The following is a 23,385-nucleotide window of genomic DNA, read 5'->3' on the forward strand; positions in this document are numbered from 1 at the left end:
CTCTCAGCGATTGAATGAACTTCGGATCCTCCTGATAAAGCATTTCACCCAATGAACGACCTCATACTTTAGGGGGCAATTGTTATAGACATTTTTGTGCCTTACAGCATGAAGCATGAAATGTCAATAATCTGAGGGATCCAAAGTCCCTAAACATGTTGTTCCTACCCCTAGAGGAACAAGGTCAGCAAACCACAGCACTGAAAATCAGTTCTCCACCTGAAAACACTCAAAAACAAGCTATTTCTGGATCATGTCAACTGCTCCACTGAGCATCTGCGCTGAATGTCAACTGCTCCACTCTGTACCTGCGCTGAATGTCAAAATAAATGAAGGCTACCTGCGTTGGGCGAGATTGGCCAAGTGGCACAGTCATTCCTCAATGTGTCAAATGCCCAGGAAGCTTCCAAAATGACACTTGGATCAAGGAATTCGCCTTGTGATGAGTAAGAGGGTCTAGATCTCCAAGTGGAAGCAAGAACCTCCAAGTGGACTCAAGAACTAAAGAATAACTGAAGTGGGAGAGGACACTAGTCAGCTTCATGCCAGGCTCAAGCTGACTCATCCTTTCTCCAAATCTCCTATATATAGAGCTCTCTCATGAGGTTTAGGGACGCTGGAATCTTGTGTATGTAAGGAAGTGCTGTTGGTTTGAGTATAGAACTATTGGGTGATTTGCTTGAAGGAGGTGAAGAGGAGATTTTTTTTTGCTGGGAGGTGTTGCTGGATTGGGCCTCTTATGGTTGTAACACTCTCAGAACTTTACTTCTTCCATTAATAAAGCATTTGAGGTTCTTCTATATGCATGTGTCTCAATGGCGTATTGATGCTTGTATATTTGATTTATTCTAATCCTTGAATCAATTATGGATGTATGCTTCTTGTAGTTTCCATTTCTTGTGCTTTTGCAGGATCTTTGTGTAGCTGGGTCAGTGAAAGAGAAAGGAGCTGGGAGCAAGCAGCAAAGAGGGAAGATTGGATCAATCATTAGCAGAAGATAACGGTTAGTGGATCTCTTTCTCCTCTCTCTTACATCTCATAAATAAGTAATCTTGAATAGCTTTGCATTCGGTTGTTGCTGAGGTACTATCACCCTTAGAGTGGGATAGGGTCATTCCGTATTGGATACTTTTCCCAACAACAGCCATGCCGTCAATACGAAGGTCTCTGATCTCTCTGAACAAAAATTGAGCAGATCTGCACTGACGGCAAGCAAAGGATCTGATCCCTTGCCCCTCACCCACTGCTGCAAGATAATCCTGAGGTCCAAGGTTCGATTTATCATACGATGGGGCCAGATTCAAATGATCTATGGACTGGATCCTGTGCAGGGAGCATTGGAAAAGAAGCTCTTTGGGCTTAGAACCCAACCCGGGGGCAGAGAATCGTTAGAGATTGGCCTGATTTTCAGAGGACCCGCCAGTCTGATGAGCGTCAGGCGTATCCCTCCTCAGTCGCTTCTTGCATGCAAAGACAAGGGACTACATGAGGCAGATCTGCCTCTTCACACAAATGCATGGCCCCAACCCTGCAGATCCAGGCCGGATCTATCTGATATGAGCAAGTTTAAAGACTCCCAAGAACCCAGGCGGCAGATCGGAGGATACTCGCATCGATTCAACAGAGGGTTCGCAGACCGCGACGTGCAAATGGGAGATCGTCCCAACAGGAGCCCAGATCTGGAAGACTGCTCACCAGATCGGGCCAAATATTGCAGATCCGGGGTGGATCTATCCGATCTGCCCAGATCCAGGCAGAAGATAGGTGGAAATCCGCCAGATCCAGAAATCAAACCCGCAAAACTGGACTTGGATAAGGTAGACTCAGCGGATCTGAAGCAAATTTTTATCAGATCAACAGAAGGCAGACATGTTTGCGTGCAGATCTGGAAACGGATGAGTGTATTGGAGTTAAAAAAAGAGATCCAGGACAAACTGGGAATTCCAGTTGCATTACAAAATCTATTATTTTCAGGGATCTGCTTACATGATCAACACACGCTCCAACACTATAGGGTTGCACAGGACTCAACCATCATCCTCAATCTGCGATTGCGAGGTGGATCCAAGGGAGCTTCCTCAAAACCTACAGTTACCTATCGCGATGCAGCTAAAGGCAAAGAACCTCCAAAGGGGAAAGAATCTATAGCTGCAAATGAATCCCCAGGGCAATATATCGTGGATCAATCGCCAGAGAGCCCCTCTATCTCCTTGGACTTACCAGAGGTAAATTACATATTCTCAGATCTACAAAAAAACGCTGTTATTTGTAGATTTAACGGATTTTGGCCTAGAACTGATGCATTATACCAATGGATCCATACGGTTTGGACAAAAAAATGCCAAATACACCTATGCTCTAAGGGTTTCTTCATAGTAATTTTCCACATAGAAGAAGAAAAGGAAAAAATTCTCAATCAAGGGCCATGGTTCTGGGGCAGTGCTGGACTTTTTGTTACTCCATGGTTCCCGGAGTTTGATGCCAACACTATGGTGGTATCAAGGATGCTAGTATGGGTTAGGCTGCATAACCTCCCGTTACATTTCTGTCATTCCAAGGCCTCAACAGTTATTGGGAATACCCTCGGGAAAATGTTAAAGATTGATGCAGCGAGACATATAAAGGGAATCTTTAATTTTGCTAGAATATGTGTCGAGGTAGATCTTAGCCAAGGATTACCTGAAAGTATAATCCTGAACTTCAACAATTCACAGTGGAAACAATCTTTGGACAATGAGAATACAACTTTTAGATGCAGGGGATGTCAACAAATAGGTCATTTGTACAATGCATGTAAGAGTCCCAACAAGAGCAAGACACAACAAAGGAAGCCCAAAGGATGGCATAATATAAATGATGTCGTAAAGAAGAGAGTTTCTGAAAAGAAAGCCGCTCTGATATCAGAAGACGAAGAATCAAAAGCTGAAGAGGATGATACCATCATAGAAGAAGCTGAAACAGGGAATCAGGAGGAAACCACATCAGACAACAAGGCTCCACAGCTACACCCAAATCACTCAGAGAAGATAAATGATGACCAGTACATGGGAGGGATAAAGCGGCACCACCAATCAGACACATCAGATTCAGACAAGGAATCAGGCTCGCAGAAAGCTGAAACACAGTTAGTCATAGCCTCGATCGAGCCCACCCAAGGAGAGTGGCGCAAGGTCGAAAAGAAAAAAGGAAGAAAAACCTGAAATGTGAGCCTTACTCACATATGTAATTCAGTTTTTCTTGCTTTCACTACTCTCCCTCTCTCTCTCTCTATTCTTTTCTCATCATTTTTGCACGTTAGTCATGTAACGTTGCGTCGGGTGCCATGGCACTTGAGCCCATTGGGCAGCTTATGGAAATGCATCATGCATCTGCAATTGTAACTTTTCATTTTTTTAAATAAAAGGTTACAGATTTTTCCACTCGGAAAAAGAAATGAAAGTTACTAAATATCCCATAATAATACCTCAACCAATGATGTTAGAAATAAATAAATTTAATTAATAATAATAAATATCAAAAATTGAATTCCCAATGTTAAACTTTGGATAAGTGGTGGATATTTTTGGTCAAACACAAACTAATACATAGTGAATGAAAAATTGAATGAGTAAAACAAATCAAACATAGATTATAAATAAAATATTTCAGTATATACATAAAGTAAAATATTTCAATTTCAAATATAGTGAAATAAATTTACGAATAGCTTAAAAAACATTTTAATGTGGACAAGGTGTATCATAAATGAAATATTTTAATGGTTATGTTGAACAAAATACTTCAATATCAATTATGTATATATTATATAAATTAAATGAACAAAAATATATATAGTGATATATTTCTATAAAGGAGGTGTATAATTCCTTCCATACTTGATATGGAGTTGACACATATAAAGAACTAACATCTACCTTATTTAAACCAATATCAAGGGATTCATCATCAAGTTACTAGGCCAAAGACCCATCCTTCATTGACACTATTGAACGAGATCAGACCTAAAGCACCATCAAGTCATTAGAACATATAGTTATCTAGGTCATCTCATTCCAATGATAGAAAAATGTGTGACCCAGTGGGTCCTATTTTCTGAGATGGCCAAATGTTCACATGGGTAATTGAGTTGGCATCTCTGAATTATTAGGATGAGATGGAGCATCAAATTTCTCGATATGCAAACATTTCTACAAATTTTACACTTTAAAAATGGCTTGCATTGATCTGGATTTAAACACGAACGCAAAAAAATACAGAGATAACCATATAGACAAATATGTAGTGGAAATAATACTTCATTTCATTATTGTAAAATACTGAAATATGCTTACAAATAGAAATGGAAATAACCGAGCTAGGGCGATGGTAGCTTATCTCTGAGAAGAGATGTGTCGGCTACATGCCTCTCAACTGTTCTCCAAAAACCTATGTTACAATGAGGCTTGAAGGCCTATTTATTGTTGAGAAACAATGGAAAACCCTTCACATTCCAAAACCTAACCCTAGAAGATGAAACGCCAAATTGTGGGCCCCGTTTTTGGGTAAGTTGGTACATCAACTTCTCGAGGTCACGAATTGGTCATACTATCTTCGTTTGACGCGCATGATAGCCCGTTGGAAAGATCTCTCAGAGGACTACGACGGAAAAGACAATTTTTAAACACAAAGTGGTGGATTTCCCAAAAAACGTCGTTTAGGGCCTCAAAACGGCTCCGGAAGTTTAGGACTCGAAAAACTACTAAAAATAGTAAACTGTGCTATAATTAAGGAAACGGAAAAATTGAAAGAGCCAATTGTGGGGGTCCAAATGGGATAGGTGGGTGGCCACCAACATCCACGTGGATCATTCCTCCCCCCTTAGGAAGCAATGGTCCCCATTGCGTTGAAATCCTCCCTGAGATGAGGAAGCTTCTGCTGAGCGCGGTCTCTCGTGAGTTGTTCTGCAATCTCTGATGTGTTGAGAAATGGTGGGGAGCATGGTCGGCAACAGTCCACATTGAACACTCAATGCAAGCGAAGGAATGGAGGAATGTTATGCTTCAAAGCATTGTTTCCCGTAGCCTTCTTACTGGTGTAAGGACCATGTCGAAGTGGTCTCAGTTTCTGATGGGTTCTCGTAAGGCGCTCTCTCTGCAAATGTAATCAAACTTTGTCGCCCACCTGAAACTTGTGTGGTACCCCTCCAGGTAAGGAGAAGTTGTTCCTGTGTTCTGTCACGACTCTATCCCTCTGTTGCTGCTGCTGTGTGGAGGAACCCTTCGCGGGGATCATGAATGTAGCAACGATCTTCCCCTTACTTTGGGAGCAAACCAGACAGAAAATAAATTTCCTAGTCTATGATATGAGCTTGCTGCCTTTCTTAGCAGTGATCAAAGAGGCGGCGGTAGGTGGGGCTACCTCCGGTATCCTATATATTGAATTATCCAAAGAAATGATGACAGCGCGAGGCCTTGACTCATACACAACATGTCGCCTCCACAAGTATGGCTGACCTAATAGTACATCACAAACATCGAGAGGTGTAACATCACACAATACCTCGTCTGTGAAGGGCTTGATGCTGTAGGGAAGGCGGCACTGCTGGAGAACTTTGAGATCTCGTCCTTCGTGAAGCCAACCGATATTGTACGGTTGTGGGTGTGGTGTAGTTGGTAGGCCCAACCGCTTCATGACCTCTGCTGAAATGAGGATCTTTTGGCTGCCACTGTCGACAATGAATTGCAGCGCCGAACCCTTCACCCACATCTGTGAGTGGAAAAGACGTTCCCCCTCCTCTGGATCTTCGGGCTCATTTTCCTCGATCTTGGTAGTAGCAACAGTGGCGCTGGGATCCGCATCAATGATCTGCTTCCCTTTGTCATTCCCCTTGTGGGGTTCTGACTCAGAGTGAGAACATGCATCTAATTCGGAAGCCTTCAACTCGACCACCAGCGACTGCTTGGTCCGACACTCCCTTGTGTTATGAGTGGGGCTCTTGTGGAACTCACACCACTTTCGTGTGTCCTTCTTTGGCTTCGTGGTATTGTTCTTTTCTTGTGGCTTTGATGGGTTGTCTTGGGTCACCCCGCCTTGGCTTTGTCCTTTGGGCTTTGGATTTGCAGATCCAAAGTCTCGCTTCTTTTGTTTGAACTTTTGCTCGATTTTGACAGTGTATCGGTATGCTGTGCCGAGTGAGGAGATGTTCAAGAACTCCATCTCTTCTTGGATGTATCTGTGTAGGGAGCCGTGGTATTTGAGTACGAGATGCAGCTCAGAATCTTTGATACCCAATTGTGTGCGAAGGGTATGAAAAATGTTTGTGAACTCCGACACATCTTGGTATCGTCCCTGCCGCAGTGTAGTCCATTTGATGCAGGGAAAATTTTAAGAACCCTCCCAAAATTTATATATATAATAAATGGGCGAATCTTCATGGTATATAGGAAAAATGGAAGGCGATTTTATCAATAATATAATATGTATATATAATTTTTTGGCGAATCTCTCACCAGGCATGGCGAATATTTTACTCAATTATAAGATCTTGTAAGATCTTGGCGAGTCTTTCACTAAATAATAAAACTTTGTAAAGTCCTAGTGAATCTTAGCATAGGCTACATGCTGGTTTAATTCCCCCATTTAAATAGGCTACATTTCAGGTGAATACCATGGGTCAATACCATGTGCCATTTTGGTGAATACCATGGGTCAATACCATGTGCCATTTTTATTATTATTAATTCTAATATTAGGGTTAATAATGGTTTCTTGCATGGTATTAATAACAATCTAGTCCATGGTATTTGTCCCATAGTATTTTGGCCATAGGTTTCACATAAATATAACCCATTTTTTGAGTGTTCGTAAATATAAGGTGACTTATGGAGTAAATATAAAAAAATGTTTTATTTGTTTACCATACCTCTCGTTTATTTATATTTTTATTTACGATACGTCTAGTTTATTTATATTTTTATTTATTTACCATACCTTTTGAGTAAGTATAAAAAGACGTTTTATTTATTTACCATACTTCCACTTTACTTATATTTGTATTTGTTTACACACATGTATGTAAGGTGACTTATGGAGTAAATATAAAAAATGTTTTATTTATTTACCATACCTCTCATTTATTTATATTTTTATTAATTTACCATACCTCTTTTATAAATATGGTATTTGGCCCATAGGATTCACTTAAATAAAACCTATTCTTGAAAATGGGCGAATGGATTCACTTAAATAAAACCTATTCTTGAAAATGGGCGAATGGAAGGTTGTAAGTCTTAATTTCAAGGGCTAAATTTACCTTTTTTACCCTCTCCCTTAAAATAAGGTGGGCTATTTGAGGTGATTTGTAAAAATGTACTATGATACAAAATATTCGCCCACTAAAAATTTAAAACCCCTTAATTTCGCCAAAGGGCGAACATTCGCCCCTAAAATTATCCTTGATTTGATGTATTTGTCCTCATAGCTTTTGACAGGGTAGTAATGCTCCTTGATGGCATCCCGGAAGTCATTCCAAGTGGGTGCGGCTGAAAACAGTGAGCCTGTACTTTCATCCTTCTGTTCGCAGTAGGTTTCCCACCAGTCCTTGACGTGGGGGGCTACTTTGAGAAGAGCGAAAAAAATCTTTTCCCGACTTGAAAATTCATGAACAAAAAAATACCCATCGAGCAGATTTAACCATTTATCTACGACATGTGCGTCTATTTGACCCTTGAAGATGGCGATTTCAAAATTAACTTGTACCTTAAACGGTGTGGCATTTCCAGAGTAGCTGTTGGAAGCCAATGCATCGCCTCTAGGTAGCCGCTGAAGGATCTGGGAAAAGTTGTCCATCATCGCGTTCCTTTGTCGCTCGAGGGCTTCTTCGAGCAAGATTTTGATAGGATCTCCTACCCCCTCATTTTTCTTCTCATCCGCCATGGGAGGTCGTCGAGATTTGCCAGGCTCGTCTTGCAAAGGTTCAACCAATTCCAGACCTAACTCCTTATATCTCGACCTCGTTGGGGACATGCAAAGAAAAACAAAGAAAAGGGAGACCACTCTCATACCACTCATCTAGATTGAAAGAGGAACGCAATAAAATACAGAGATAATCATAAAGACAAATATGTAGTGGAAATAATACTTCATTTCATTAGTGTAAAATACTGAAATATGCTTACAAATAGAAATGGAAATAACCGAGCTAGGGCGATGGTAGCTTATCTGTGAGAAGAGATGTGTCCGCTACATGCCTCTGAACTGTTCTCAAAAAACCTGTGTTACAATAAGGCTCAAGGGCCTATTTATTGTTGAGAAACAATGGAAAACCCTTCACATTCCAAAACCTAACCCTAGAAGATGAAACGACCAAATTGTGGGCCCCAAAAACTGTTTTTGGGTAAGTTGGTACATCAACTTCCCGGGGTCGCGAATTGGTCGTACTATCTCTGTTTGACGCGCATGATAGCCCATTGGAAAGATCTGTGTGAGGACTACGACAGAAAAGATGATTTTTAAGCATAAAAATTGCTGGCGGTGGATTTCCCAAAAACGTTGTTTAGGGCCTCAAAACGTCTCGAGAAGTTTAGGACCCGAAAAACGGCTAAAAATAGTAAAGTGTGCTATAATTAAGGAAAGAGAAAAACTGAAAGAGAGAGTTGTGGGGGTCCAAATGGGATAGGTGGGTGGCCACCAACGTCCACCTTGATCATGCATGTGAGGATATTAGATCCCTCTTTGACACCTCTTAACACTTTAAATATTCTCGAATAACATAAATCATAAATACAACAAAGGAAATGAAAAATACACATAAATATATACATAACACAAGAATAGCTATAAACACATAATTCACAAACTAAGACTCACAATGTCTTCGATTGATGGTGAATGGGTGCATTGTTAAGATACTTCTTATGAAAATGTTACTAGTTCAAATTCCCTATGAATGTGAGATGAGACAAAATCTACAAATCCCTTTCTAGAAAGACCCAATTGCCCACTCCTCTAATAGATGTAATACTAATTCTAATATATAGAGAAGGGAGAGAAACATGGATGACCATCATTGTGATTAATTTTCATCACCACCATCCTTTTTTGGTTGTCATAGTTAATGAGAGGTATGTGTAAACATGTTGCCTAGAGCTTTGAGCTTTCCTTTGAAGTTAGCCTCCGAGAAGCCCAATTGGCTTCAAAATGTATGTTTTCCATGTTGGTCATATAGGGCACTATTGTGAATCTCTAATGGAATATCAATCAAATTTATTAAATCTTTGTTGGCTAACTTAGATATTCTCTAGAAATTGCACAAAGAGGTGTAAAGGAATGTGCATAGGGGGAGCATGGGGGGATGTGGAAGGAAATAATCAAACTAACTATATGGAAAATGAAATTCAATGGAAATTTGAGTTTCTATATATCTTCTAAAGGATGTAGTAGAATGCTAAATTTATGAAGAAGGTTACACAATCATAAATGTATCAAAACAAGGGCAATCCTTGCATACACAAGGTACATAGAAGAGGAGTTCAATTTCTTTGGCCTTTTTTTAAATGGCATGAAATAAATTATGAACATGGAAATTATGAGGTATCTATTAGCTAAAGACATTGCAGAACATAGAAGAAATGAATTTTATCAATAAGTTGTTGTAAAGATGAGCAAAAATTAGATTACATATAGAATTGTTGTATCAATAAATGTTGTGAAATTACTTGTGAAAAACTCTTTGATGGGAACAATTAAGTTGAGCATTCCTCTTAAGAAAGTTGACATTAGGATCTATGTGAAAAGGTTGTTGGATGAATATGTCATTTATATATAATAGTCCTTTGCAAAAGGAATGAAATATTGGTTGAGATGGCTCTCCTAAAATCCACAAATGGTTCATCTTTATCAAGTAAGAAATGAGGCACGAACATTTTTTGGGTGGTAAAACTTTTTAGCTTTAGCAAGACACCTTTACATGTTATTCTACACACAGAGACCTTTCCAATGGTGCAAGAATCTGATCAATGAGAGTCCTTATGCAAAAGTTATGCCACTCAAAAGTTGACCTTCCTATTTTTCACAATGTGTCAATAAAAAAAATTGTTGTTAAAAAAATAAAAACAACTATTTTTACCCAAAGAATGAAATAAGTTCTAAAAACCAGAAAATAAGCAACTCTATGCAATATTTGTCATTTGAATTTCCCCCTTGGAATAGATAATATATGTAGTTTACTTTCCAAACTAATATTAATACTTTGCAATTATCCAGAAAAATAACAATCATCTTACCTCTCATTTTCTCTTCGAAAACTCCAAGTGGTATGTGCCCAATACGAACAACAGGTTTATTTTTTCTCACTGATTTTTTCCTGTGCTTGTTTCTTTCTAGGGATTTTTTCCTGTGCTTGTTTCTTTCTAGGGATAGAATGAACTTGGTACTTGGTTTGCAGTGATGGCTCAGTCAAAGCCCGATTACAATGTTGATAGCACTGGACGTATTTTATTTTAAGCTGTAAAATTCAATATAATTCAATGCTTTATATTGTTTCGAGACACCCTGAACATGTTTATATAATTCAATGCTTATAATTCAATGCACAAGTTTAAAGATTTCAAAAACTGCTTCCTCAATATGTTTCGAGACACCCTGAACATTAACTACGAAAACGAAATTCCAGGAATGGTTCATGGTCTCACATTGCTGTGAATTTTATTGCATATTAAGTTATGTTTCGAGACACCCTGGACATTAACTACGAAAACGAAATTCCAGGAATGGTTCATGGTTTCACATTGCTGTGAATTTTATTGCATATTAAGTTATTGGCTATTCTGTATTCATAATAGGTTGTAGTCATGTATAAAAATTACGGTTTAACTTGGAACACAGGGCATAAAAGTTATGGTTTACCCTTCTGCAAGCTTGCACAATGTCAGATTACCCAGATTGGGTAATTCACAATTCAATGTCAGATTACCCAGATTGGGTAATTTACAATTCGTGTTGAGGAAGCTTGCACAATGTCAGATTACCCAGATTGGGTAATTCACAATTCGTGTTGAAGAAGCTTGCACAATGTGAGATTACCCACATTGTAATTCACAACTGGTTGTTCCGTTAACCAGTTGTCTATAATGAGACTTTTTGAAAGACTTTCCGGTGGGTTTTTCTAGTCAAAATCCGGCAGCAATTTATTGGAATTGATAGCTAGTTTCTGCACAATCAAAGAGTCCCAGGGGTTTTCAGGGAGGTGAATCCAAATCTTGGGTTAAAAAACTATTTTAACTGCAACAAATCAAGATTTAACATCCGCGGGATTCCCTCACAGGAATCTCCAAAAAGTCCAATTAAATCAACCGGCCTTTGTTAGTCATTGCAGTAGAGATGACAGGGACTATAGTAATCAAAATGATACCCTTAAACTCGTTATTATTATTCCATGCTGCCGTTAAATGAACTGAACTTGCTACTTCATAGTTTCTTGTAATCCCTAGAATATTCCATTTCCTGATTTCTTGTAATCCCTAAAATATTCTTGGTTTCTTGTAATCCCTAGAATATTCCTGTAGAATTGCAAATTCCACCTAAAAACCAAAAAGTATTTGCAAATTGTTTGGCCAACAAATGTTTTGATCCTGGCGGCTTTTCTCAAGCCCTAACAGGTTGCCATGATTTTGTTACTGATGCTCATCTATTTTGCGGTTGTAACACTATTTTAACTTATTTTCATTTTGTTACTTGGTGCTTTTGCAGTTTCAATCAATTAGACTTGCCTGAATATCCTTCAAAAGAAAGATTGGAATGAAGCTTATTTACCATTTTCATGTCGAAATCGTTCTATCGTATCTAAATAAAATATTCATCTTGGTTTCATATAGTAGCCATTTAAAATAAATGTTTAGTTGTGTCTATAAGATTCTTCTTTGGATGTGCTACTAGCCACACATATTAAAATCCAATTTTAATATGTCCCTGATGTGCACATATCCGATCATGTATTTTTCATTGGTTTTTGCTCATGAGTTGACCAGAACTTACCAGACTCAATAGTATGTTGCGGATTATGAATTGAGAGTTCAAACCAACTAGAGGGTTTATTGTTGCCTGTAAGTGAAGTTAGTATTTTTGCTGATGAAAACATACATCCATTGATAACTCACACAATACAATACATTCTTTAGATATGAGCATACCCAGCAACAGTTGTGGATTATTGGCTGGTACTAGAATTCCCCATGTGGCAGAATATAAGTACTCCCAGGGAGGTGCTATGCAGATTGAATCCATGGCAGGGTATCCAGGGAACACTAGAGTTGCAGGGACTCAGAATTACTCAGAATCTTCAAGAGCTCCACCAGGTTAAAGCTGGAAGAGATAAGTTATGGTGCACTAACTGTAGGACAGAAGGACACCATGTGAATGAATGCTACCTACTCCATGGAGGAGCTTCATAGAGGCAGCCTGTGGGTCATTTTCAAGGGAGACCTTTTCTAGGAGTTGAGCAAGTAGCTTCTACGGCACCTTTGAATGGGCTACTCGACTCAGCAGGCTACTGGACTCAGCAGGGGCACCTGAAGGGTTGTTCAGATAAGTTAAATTCAGCTTAGTTGCTCCTCAAGCCAAGCTGTTTGGAATCTATTTACAAGTAGTCCCACTAGTGTTGTTCTTGTTGTTGTACCATTGAGATTCAACTGGAGAAGTATCCAAGTTAAGTTGGGGACCTTTGAATTATTAGCTATTGATAATATTCAGATAGAAACAACTTTGGTAACATGAACAGATTCTAAAGTGGGTTTACAGTGTTGTCAATCTCAACAATATTGTGGCATTATCCTCGAAGAAAATAACTTAAACAATCCCTCTTCCTTGCCTACCTAATGAGATTTTTCTACAAACATTAGGCAGTTCTCCCCAAACCAAGGGACAAGATCTTTGTCATACATTCCTACTGAGAATGCAATCTTAATTTGTTCAAATACTAATGGTGGTTCTTATGAACTTTATGCTGCTCCAAAGGATAGTCATGGCAGGAGTGATACAATACACTAGGCAAAGAAGGGATTAGGAGGATCTGTTGTCTTTGTGGCTCTCAATAGATTTGTTTGAAACCACCTCACTAAAATATCATTGAAGCAATGTTTCCTTGGCCATGCCACAAATAAGGTAAATATAAAAGAATTTGATCATCAACTGAACCCCAAAAAAATGCAATAATTATCATCAAATTAAAGGGCTCCCAATAGAGGAAGATTTTTAATTCCAAGGACATTTTAAAAGGCTCCCATTAGAGGAAGTTTTTTAATTTCAAGGACATTTTAAAAGAGAGGAAAGAAAAGATAAATAAACAAAGATTTGCTAAATCAACCTTGCTTTTCAATTTCAAGGGAAATTTAAAAGAGAGGAAACAATGTTAAAGTGTATTTTCCAAACCAGCCTTGTTATAGAACCATTCAGTCAATGAAGGCTCTCTGCATTTGGACCACAAGAATAAGTCCAACAACTAGCTTCCTGTACTTTATCTATCTACAACAGAAGATGATATTTTGCTGAACTGAACCAGAGGTGAACCTGAACTGGGATAACTTAGAGAAAAAATAGGTTGATTAGTATCTATAATACAATAATTAAAATTGTTTTTAGTAAATAGCCAAAGTGATCCAGCACTTCAGCCACCTGCTCTGCCAGATCCTCGTCCACTGTAAGCACCTGAAGTTTTGATAAAACAGATGGACCTCCTAGCTCCTAACTACAAGGATACTTAAAATTATAAATAACTGCAAGGATACTTAAAACTATAAGTACAACCAAAGGGCAGAAAATTATGTAAGATGAGCACATCTAAAACATCAACTTAGCTTAGACATACACACAAAATATGATGTAGATTGCATATATGAATAACTTCGAATTCTAATCAGAAGAAAGGGCCAATACACACCTCATGTCCATATGCATCTATGTGATACACATAGAAGTTATGGAACATTATTGAAAAGGCTTCTTGGCAAAAGAAAAACCCTTGAAAAAATCACATACCAGTTGTCCCATTTTCATTAAATGAATTTATAAGTTAGTGAAAAGAGGAAAACATCTATGTTCCATTGAAAGGCATCAAAAGCTAAGCAAATATCACTTACAATTCAAGACCATACCTAAATAAGTTATGAGACCTGGTTTCCCAGATCTCAACATACAAAGACTGACACTACCCCATAACTGGTATCATAATTGGTATCCAGAACTTCCTCCTAAAACTAAAATATACCAAGACATGTCCACAATCAAGAAGAAATGTGCAAACAAGAAATGTGGCATTGCTCTCCCCTCTGAATGGGGTTCCCTTGTGCTTTGCACATCACTGAAGAAAATATATTCAATAACACTGGAAGATGATAGAGTTATGCAACTTCATTTTCATTTGTGGTAAACTAATTTTTTTTAGAAATCCCAATCCTACTTCACTTTCATGACTGTAAAAAGCATTAATGCTTCAAAATGTTCTCTACTTCTACAATTACTACCAAATTGTAAAAGCAGAGGAAATTTTGAGGAATTGGAGCTTTTAAAGACATAAAGAAATGTAGTAGGATTGAGATTTATGAGCATTCTCATTTTATGACAGATGCAATTGAAGTTGCACACACACTTGTCTTCTTTAAGAATTACACACACTTGTCTTCTTTAAGAATTATTGGAGAACCTTTCTTCAGTGGAGCAAAGGGAAGGTGATCCACCATTCAAAGAAGGGAGAGCAGTGCTTTAGGTTAGTGGTTAAATAGTGTGTCCCAGTAATTAAATGGTGGATTATTTGATACTAAGGTTTAATGGAGTCTGTCTCATAAAAAAAATTCACCCAAAAAAAAGATAAATATGTTTCATTAAAAAAAATAGTTCCATATACATTTTTCTAATGTCCCACATTATTTAGATTAAAGGGACTAGGCCACACTATTCCACAATGATTTTTTTTTTTTAAATTACATCTAACTACATAATCACACAGAGACAAAATGCATCTAACTACATAATCAAATGTACACAAAATGTATTTAAGGTGGTTTAATTTCCCTCTTTAAATAGGCTACATTCAGCTTTAATACTATGGACTAATACCAAGGTTTCTCAATACTACGTGTGAGTGCATGGGTCATTTTTATTTTTATTATTATTTTATTTCTTCTAGCATTCACTTTTTCCCTTTTATCATGTGGGCAACAGTCTGAAAGAATATTTTCTAGGTTTAGGTAATTAGCAGCCAGGGTAAGGTAGAACAAAGTGCCTGATTGACTTTAAAGAATTCTTCATCCCAAGTCTTGATTTGGTCCTCTGAAATGGGGGATTTCTCATGTGGTGGCTTATGAGCCTTGACATGGTACTTGGGTTATTGGATGACCTTTTAAAGTACTCCTCTTGAGGAGTAAAATCATTCCTTATGTTTAAAGAATGATTTTACTCTTGAAGAGGAGTACTTTCTAAGGTCATCTAATACTGCAGTACCATGTCAGGCTCAGAAGCCAGTACATGAGAAATAGGCCATTTCAGAGGACTAAATCAAGACTTGGGATCAAGAATTTGTTAAAGTCCATCATGCCACTTTGTTCGACCTTATCCTGGGTGCTAATTACCTAAACATAAAAAATCTGCTAGATCTTACATTTCAGACTGTTGCCCACATGATAAAAGGGAAAAAAGGAAAACCCCAGAGTGATCCAGCACTTCAGCCACTTGCTCTGCCAGATAGTCCTCAGCTGTATGAAGTTTTGATAAAATAGATGGAGCTCCCAGCTCCTAACTACAAGGATACTTCAAATTATAAGTAAAACCAAAGGGCAGAAAATTACTTTAAATTATAAGTAAAACCAAAGGGCAGAAAATTATGTAAGATGAGCAGTCCAACATCTAAAACATCAACTTAGCTTAGACATACACACAAAATATGATGTAGAGTGCATATATTTAAGAAAGGGCCAATACAGACCTCATGTATCCACATCTATGTGATACAGACAAAAGTTATGGAACAAAATGCATCTAACTACATAATCAAACTTGTACAAAATCTATTTAAGCTAGTTTAATTTGACTGTTTAAATAGACTACATTTACCATTAATACTATGGGTCAATACCAAGGTTTCTCAAAACCACTAGTCAATCCACTAGTCATTTTTAATTTTATTATTATTTTATTTTTATAGGGTTATATTTATTTTATTTTATTTTATTTTGACTGAGTTAAAATGTTTGCATCCCGTTACAATATAATAAATCAATACTATGGTCCATTTTTATTTTTATTTTACTTTTATAGCGTTATTTTTATTTTTTGTATTTTATTTTGACCAAGTTAAAATATTTAGTTTACATTACATTAATATTTTTATTTAATTTATGTTTTTATTTTCTAATATTAAACATTACATTAAGACATGGCTACCATGCTAGGCCTGAGAGCCCATATATATATATATATATATATATATATATATATATATATATATATATTTCCATGATTTGTTTTTCCAATATATACTTAAAATATTTTATTTGTTGTATAAATTGTTTATATTAAAATATTTTTTAAATTACTATTATATTTTAAGATATAGTAGTAATAATTTTTTTCCATATTGAAAAATAGAAATCATAAATTTATTGGATTTCTCTTTTTATATATTTACTTTTTTTATTGATATATTTTTTAAAGTGTTATATATCAATTCCAAATCAAGTATTGAAGAAATTACAAATTTCTTTCATACCTTAAATTACAAAATGGAACAAGAAATATCTCTTTTTATGTGTATATTAATTTATTTTATTTTTATTGTTTAATTCATTATTTTCTTTTTCAAATTTTAAATATCAAATCCAAATAATCAAATCAATTAAATATCTTCTTTATAATAAAATTTAGTGAAAATATCTATATTTATTAATGGTAAATATTTTATTTTTCTTTATGTAAAATTGATATAACATTATATCTCTCTCTCTCTCTGGTACAAGTGATCTAAAATTTTATCTTATACTTGGTCTTTTGGTTCTTAGTCTTTTTCCATTTCTATATGGTTATGTATGATTTTTTCTACTTGCCCGCCAACAAATTTTGTAAGATTAAGACATATAGAATTTTGGAGATCCATGGACAAAGATGTAAAAGTTATGCATAAATAGAAAAAATTGACACACACACACACTTTAATCACTACTTGATAAGTGAATAAAGAATGAATTATACATCTTAATATTTTTTTGTTATTAATAATTTTTAATTCTTTAATATATGTATTATTTTATTATTTTCATAATGTTAAGAGACATATTTTCCATACTTTACTACTTTTTTAATTTTATCAACATCATCATTACTATTGTTCTTATTAATTTTTGATGTAAACTCTCATCTTTAATGCTTCACTACAAGAGGAGCCATAGTATATGATGTATAATTAAAAAATAAAAAATATCTTTCATGAACAAAAAAGATATAAATGATAGGAACCATAAGTGGGTCAATAGATTACAGGCATATAATTCTCACACGATATATGAAGGATAAGAAGAGTGTAGTTGTTGGTGCACTTTTCAAGAGGCCTCACATATGTTTGTTGGTGGAGATTTATACTAATTGGAGGGAGTTAATTGTTCTAGAATATGCCAAAAATTCATGGGAAATAGAGTTTATAGAAGGAACAATTCATGATGGAAGGTATACAATGGTAAATGTGTTAATCATGTATAAGGGAAGAATTTATTTAGTTCCTTCTTCACAACTTAATGCAAAGATATTAAGGACAATTAGTGATGCACTTATACCTAGTCACCTTAGTTTCTTTAAAACCTACACTTACATCTAGGACAAATTGTAATGGCAAGGACTTAAGAATGAAGTGCATAATTATATTATAGACTTTCCTATTTGCTAGTTGTTGTCACTTACTACAAAATTGTTAGAATGGTGCTAAATGATGCGAAAATAATGCAAAAGAGAAAATAATTTTTAAGTCATTGTCCAAGTGGTAGAAGCACTCAAAGCCTACATGAAACCCTCCCCATTGGAAAATGCTATGAACAAGCTTTCCAAAGATATGTGGAAATGCAAAAATGAACTCCTTGATCAAAAGATATGGTCTCTGAAAGTTTCAAGGGTTTGAAGCCTTAGGAAAGAAGGAATATCATAGATCGCAATATGAGAGGTCCAAAATATCAAAGATCACAAGATCAAAGGTCCAAAATATCGGAGATCGTAAGATCGAAGGTCGAGAATATCAAATAACACATATTTACTTGTGTTATTTGATAGCATACACTACCTGTGTGTAAACATAGATTTACTTATGCCAATTGGTGAAAAATGTATTCATGAGGCATAGAGCTTGAGACCTTAATTTGAGCTCCTTTTTTTCTACATTTTCACCTCCTCGTTCTTCCATATTTCCATTGGATATTGTTGCTTAGGATTGTGTGTTATGTCGAGCCTTGTACATTGATTTCCCTCCTTTCCTTCCTCGTGTTCATCATACTACGATAAAAAATTTAATCTGTGTATTATTGTGTGTTGGCCACCAAAACGAACACATTTCTCTTTGAGATAAGCCATATTTACTTATGAGTATTTAGATATGTGTGTCTTCTTGAGTCAACATGTTATGAAACCAACTCACAAAAAGATAGAAAGGAGAGATCAACGCCTTAGAATTGAGCCTCTTCGAGGGGCAACCTCCTTTACATTACACAATTGAGCAATTCTTCGATGATACAAATGAAAATACCTCCTCTCTATATATATGAGTCTAAGGGGTCATAACATAACAATAGTGGGCTTCTATGGGGCACAATAGTAACAATATGGGCACTACATGGGTACATCAATATAATAAGTGGGTTGTACTAATAACAATAAGGGGTTACACTAGTAGTATAGGGGCCTAACATGCCCCTCTCCTTCAAAAAGCGTTGTCCTCAACGCTTGAGTAGTTGTTGATGCTTCTGTATAAAATTCTTGTCCTCCCATGTGGAATCTTCAACGGGTAAGTTCTTCCACTTGATGAGATACTCTGAAACTAATCGATTTCATAGCTGTCGGGTTCTTGTTTATGTGGCTATACTAGGTTCCAATATGATTTTTCCTTCCTCTTCAATTTCTGGCAATATTGTTTGAATTGGGATCTTTTACAACTTTTGAATAAGTGGACATACTTCTTCATCCTTCTTCCATTCATCCCTTGCTTCGTTTATCCAATCTGGTTGGATAATAGAAATAGCACAAAACAATGTTTCCACATCTTCATCCTTGAAGAGTCTTCCCATTCGGTAAGGACGCCATTTTTTAAGTGCATGTAATATTGCCAACATTTCCTTCTCATAAATAGCTTGCTTGAGATGTAGCAATAAAAATAACCAATCACCTACATCAAAACATTTTTCACTACCATGTTGATCTATCTGTTGTTTCATTTCATTTTGCACCGAAGTGACGTTATCCTTTAAAAGTTGGAGAACTTGTTGTTGATGCTCGATCTGATCTTTCATTGCTTGAACCTTTTTCTTCTTGATATGTCCTTTTATCTCTAGAGTTTGGGGAGTGGTAATTTATTCCAATCCTTTACAAGATATGGTCGGATTCATTTCTTGATGCTTGATGTGATCTTTCCCTTCTTGAACATTTTTCTCCTTGATATGTCCTTCTATCTTGATAGTTTGAGGAGTGGTAATTTTGACCAATGAATTACAAGATATGGTTGGATTCATTTCTTCTTTCTTGATGTGATCTTTCACCTCTTGCACCCTTTTCTTCTTGATATGTCCTTCTATCTTGAGAGTTTGAGGAGTGGTAATTCTTGCCAATTCTTTACAAGATATGGTCTGATTCATTTCTTCTTTCTCTTGGGTGGGGTCCTGGCGTATATCCTCTTCTTTTGATGTTTCTTGATCCTTTTCTTCCTCCTCTTCATATTCTATGTAAAATAATTTCTTCTCAGCACACTTATGACCTTTAGTGCATTTTCTATCACAATTGTAACAAAGCCCTTTCACTCTTTCCAATTATTGTGGTGTTGATGTAAAGAAGGTGTTGCTCTTTATATCCTCATAATGTGCTATCATTTCCTCCGTGAAAATTGACCACGTAACAAGTTGTTTACGAGAACAAAGCCCTTCATACCATAAAAATTGATCCGATTCTAAATATGAAGATGAAATACATACCTTTTGTAACAGTGGTACACCATGTAGATCAAAATATTGCTCCATCTAAGGTATCCAATTTACCGGATCCTTGCCATCAAACTTCTTCATCTTGCTTTTTCTTGATTTTAGGAGCTCGATCTTGAAATGACTGTGACTCTGTACTTTCAGATCTTTAAGTTCTAAAATTATGATATGTACTAGCACTCAGCGTCCTCTTTCCAATGCTACTAGTCTGATCCAAATTGGATTGTCCAAGGAAGAGTTATGCCAAATCTCCCAGAGTGACCTGATTATACACTAGTTTAGTAGAGAGAAATTGTACGATGTGCCACGTGTCACGGTTTTGACCTTTGGCTCTGAAAAATATGTACAAGAAACTACAGTCCGTCCTCTTTTTGTACCTTCTTACGAAATTTCAATCCGATGCTTAGAGATTAAGATATGACGATTTTCCCAAGGTCACATGTTCGGAATGTAATTCAGGAGTCTACAAAAAGACCGAATTCTTCAAATCATATCTCCGCAAATATAGCACGAAAATCTCTGAAATTCGGACCGGAGGTTCAACGTGATTTCTTCTCAAATGGGTTTTTCTTTTAGCTTCTGAAACATCACAGAAAAATGGTTATAGCGAACATGCCACGATGACCTATTTGGAGCAGTGAAACCCTAGAATCCAAAGCTCTAATACCAAATGTTATGAAACCAACTCACAAAAAGGTAGAAAAGAGAGATCAACGCCTTCGAATTCAGACTCTTCGAGGGGGAAACCTCCTTTACATTACACAAATGAACAATTCTTCGATGATACAAATGAAAAGACCTCCTAACTATATATAGGAGTCTAAGGGGTCATAACATAATCACATCCGACATAACAATAATAATGTAAGGGCACAATAATAACAATAGTGGGCTTCAATGGGGCACAATAGTAACAATATGGGCACTACATGGGTACATCAATATAATAAGTGGGTTGTACTAATAACAATAAGGGGTTACACTAGTAGAATAGGGGCCTAACACAACCTTGGTGAAGGACTATTGAACCAAGCTCTCATTTATCTCTTTTAAAATTATGTGACATATGGACTCCAGTAGAAAGACCTTATATAATCTTCAAAAGCACTCCTCCTGGATTCCCTAGGCACTCACCCTTTCATTTCAACCCGGGGGTGTCTCTAGGAGGCTTCTATATCTTCTAAAGAAATTGTGTTACAGAAGATAGAAAAAACTACAACATCTTTCTTGCATCTTTTCAAGTGAATGAATCAGAATACTTTTCCCTGAGTACAACAATTTTTACATTCCCTCTGTCGGGTGAGCAAGGGAAGTGTGAGTTGTAGATATCTCACCTTGGTGACTCCATTGTTTGAATCTTATGGTAAACATCCTAAGAAATCCATTTTTTGAATCTTGTTGTAAACACCGTGACGACTTCACTCTCTATATATTTATTTGGTCATTCTATATTTCAAGGAGCATCATACTCGCTTTGATGCTAAACAACTGAAAATTTCCCCTACCTTTGAAATTGAGATCACTCACCTAAAGGGGTTTTCAAAATCACCCTTCCTTCTTGCTTGGCCAACAAATTTTCCCCACTAGATTTTTCTTTTGTTTTTGGTTATCCCCATCATGTTCCTCCATATCATGAATGGTCTACGAGTTTTCCTAGATTCAGTGGAAGCACAGATAGACGACCAAACCAGCAACTCAAGGACTTTCATGAATGCATTGAAGAATAAGTTATTGTTCTTGAAGATGTGAAAAGGAAATTGTTAATGTATACTTTAGACGAATATGCTAGAGCTTGGTACAAAACAATACCTCATGGAAACATATCTTCCTTAAACAACTTTCACATAACATTTAATGAATTCTACAAAATATTATATCCACTTGGTGCTGTGTTTGAAGATCGTTGTGCACATTTTAATGTTAAATTTGTTTTGAGGTTAATGATCCTATTGAAGATGTTTGTGGGGCTCAACTCCAAGAATACATATACTAGCATCAAGAAGCATCACCGAGTGATCAAGAAAGGGAAGAAGGATACATCATCGAGCTAAAAACAAACCCTTGAAGATCTTATTCTGCCGAATTTTATGATTCTCCTTCTCATGATTTGTATGAATGTGATGGGATGTTGAGCAATGTAGGAATACAATAGTCCAAGTCACGGGAAGGTGCACCAAAATAGGAGACCCTCCACGAGATTAACAAAGAGGCTCCATTTTACGATTCACATCCTTCAAATGGAGAACAAGTTCAAGAAGCTAGTATTAAAATCAATAAAGATTCTCCAATCTATGATTTAGTTGATTCAAAGGAGGATGAGATTGTTGCATACTTTCAAAGAGATTTACTTACCACGAAGTGGGGAGAATACTTCAAGCAACAAATTGTTCAAGAAAAGCCCAAAGTTGAAGAACCAAGTAGGGTTTGTGGCTATCTTTTGCAGAAATATTCATTCCTAGAAATTGTTCGAGATAGAGAGATGGTTGTAAATGTTTCTCATCAGTTATATGATCTAGTAGATGGCTATATGACATCTTTCTTTGGTGAGTAGCTGATCTCGATTATGGGGTGTGTATTAAATGTTTTACGTCAAGCTTTCAAATGGTTAATGCCTATTTTAATTGCTAACTTTGTAGGGAGCGATGACATAAGCTCTAGTACTCAGATGTTGGGTTGGTATCATTGGACGATTTACCACACTTGGGTGAATTGATCCCTATGGATATGTAGGATTTGTATATAAATAATCTCACTAGGTGAGCATTTAATTTCCAATTGTTAGAATTTGTAGTTGTACATTTAAGTTTTTATGAGGAAGGGACTCCCAAGAGTTAAAGTTCCACGGAGGTTTTCTGGTTTTACAGGTTCAATATATTTTTGACTCCTTGCCCAATGGTGAAGGCTACTAGTCTACATGTTCTCAAAACCTTGTGAGCAAGGCATTGTCCCCAATTGGAGCCAATGTTGTCACTTACTGCAAAATTGTTCGAATGGTGTGAAATGATGTCAAAAGAGTGAAAAAGAGAAGATAATTTTGTAGTCATCTTCCAAGCCGCATAATGACTCAAATATTATCTAAGCCTCTCCATTGGAAAGTGCTCTCAACAATATTTTCAATGGTATGTGGAAATCTGAAAATAAACTCGTGGATCAAAAGATATGGTTTGTAGAAGTTTCAAGGGTTTGAAGCCTTAGG

The 23,385-nt window shown here is 36.5% G+C and overlaps 2 long non-coding RNA genes across 3 annotated transcripts in view; both read right to left on the reverse strand.

The window, feature by feature from the left end:
- LOC149212205 (uncharacterized) overlaps window positions 1-10,354 on the reverse strand; it is a 194,548-nt gene extending 184,194 nt beyond the window's left edge. For both annotated transcript variants that reach the window (XR_016250217.1, XR_016250216.1), the window contains exon 1: window positions 10,263-10,354. This is a non-coding gene — a long non-coding RNA (uncharacterized LOC149212205). The remainder of the gene's footprint in view (window positions 1-10,262) is intronic.
- Window positions 10,355-10,432: 78 nt separating this feature from the next.
- LOC149212206 (uncharacterized) overlaps window positions 10,433-23,385 on the reverse strand; it is a 288,442-nt gene continuing 275,489 nt past the window's right edge. The window contains exon 3 of the long non-coding RNA XR_016250218.1: window positions 10,433-10,483. This is a non-coding gene — a long non-coding RNA (uncharacterized LOC149212206). The remainder of the gene's footprint in view (window positions 10,484-23,385) is intronic.

The sequence above is a fragment of the Pinus tabuliformis genome, chromosome 1_1 (genome assembly GCF_031772625.1).
Source record: "Pinus tabuliformis cultivar Carrire ecotype Pingquan chromosome 1_1, CPIR1, whole genome shotgun sequence".
Lineage (NCBI taxonomy): Eukaryota > Viridiplantae > Streptophyta > Pinopsida > Pinales > Pinaceae > Pinus > Pinus tabuliformis.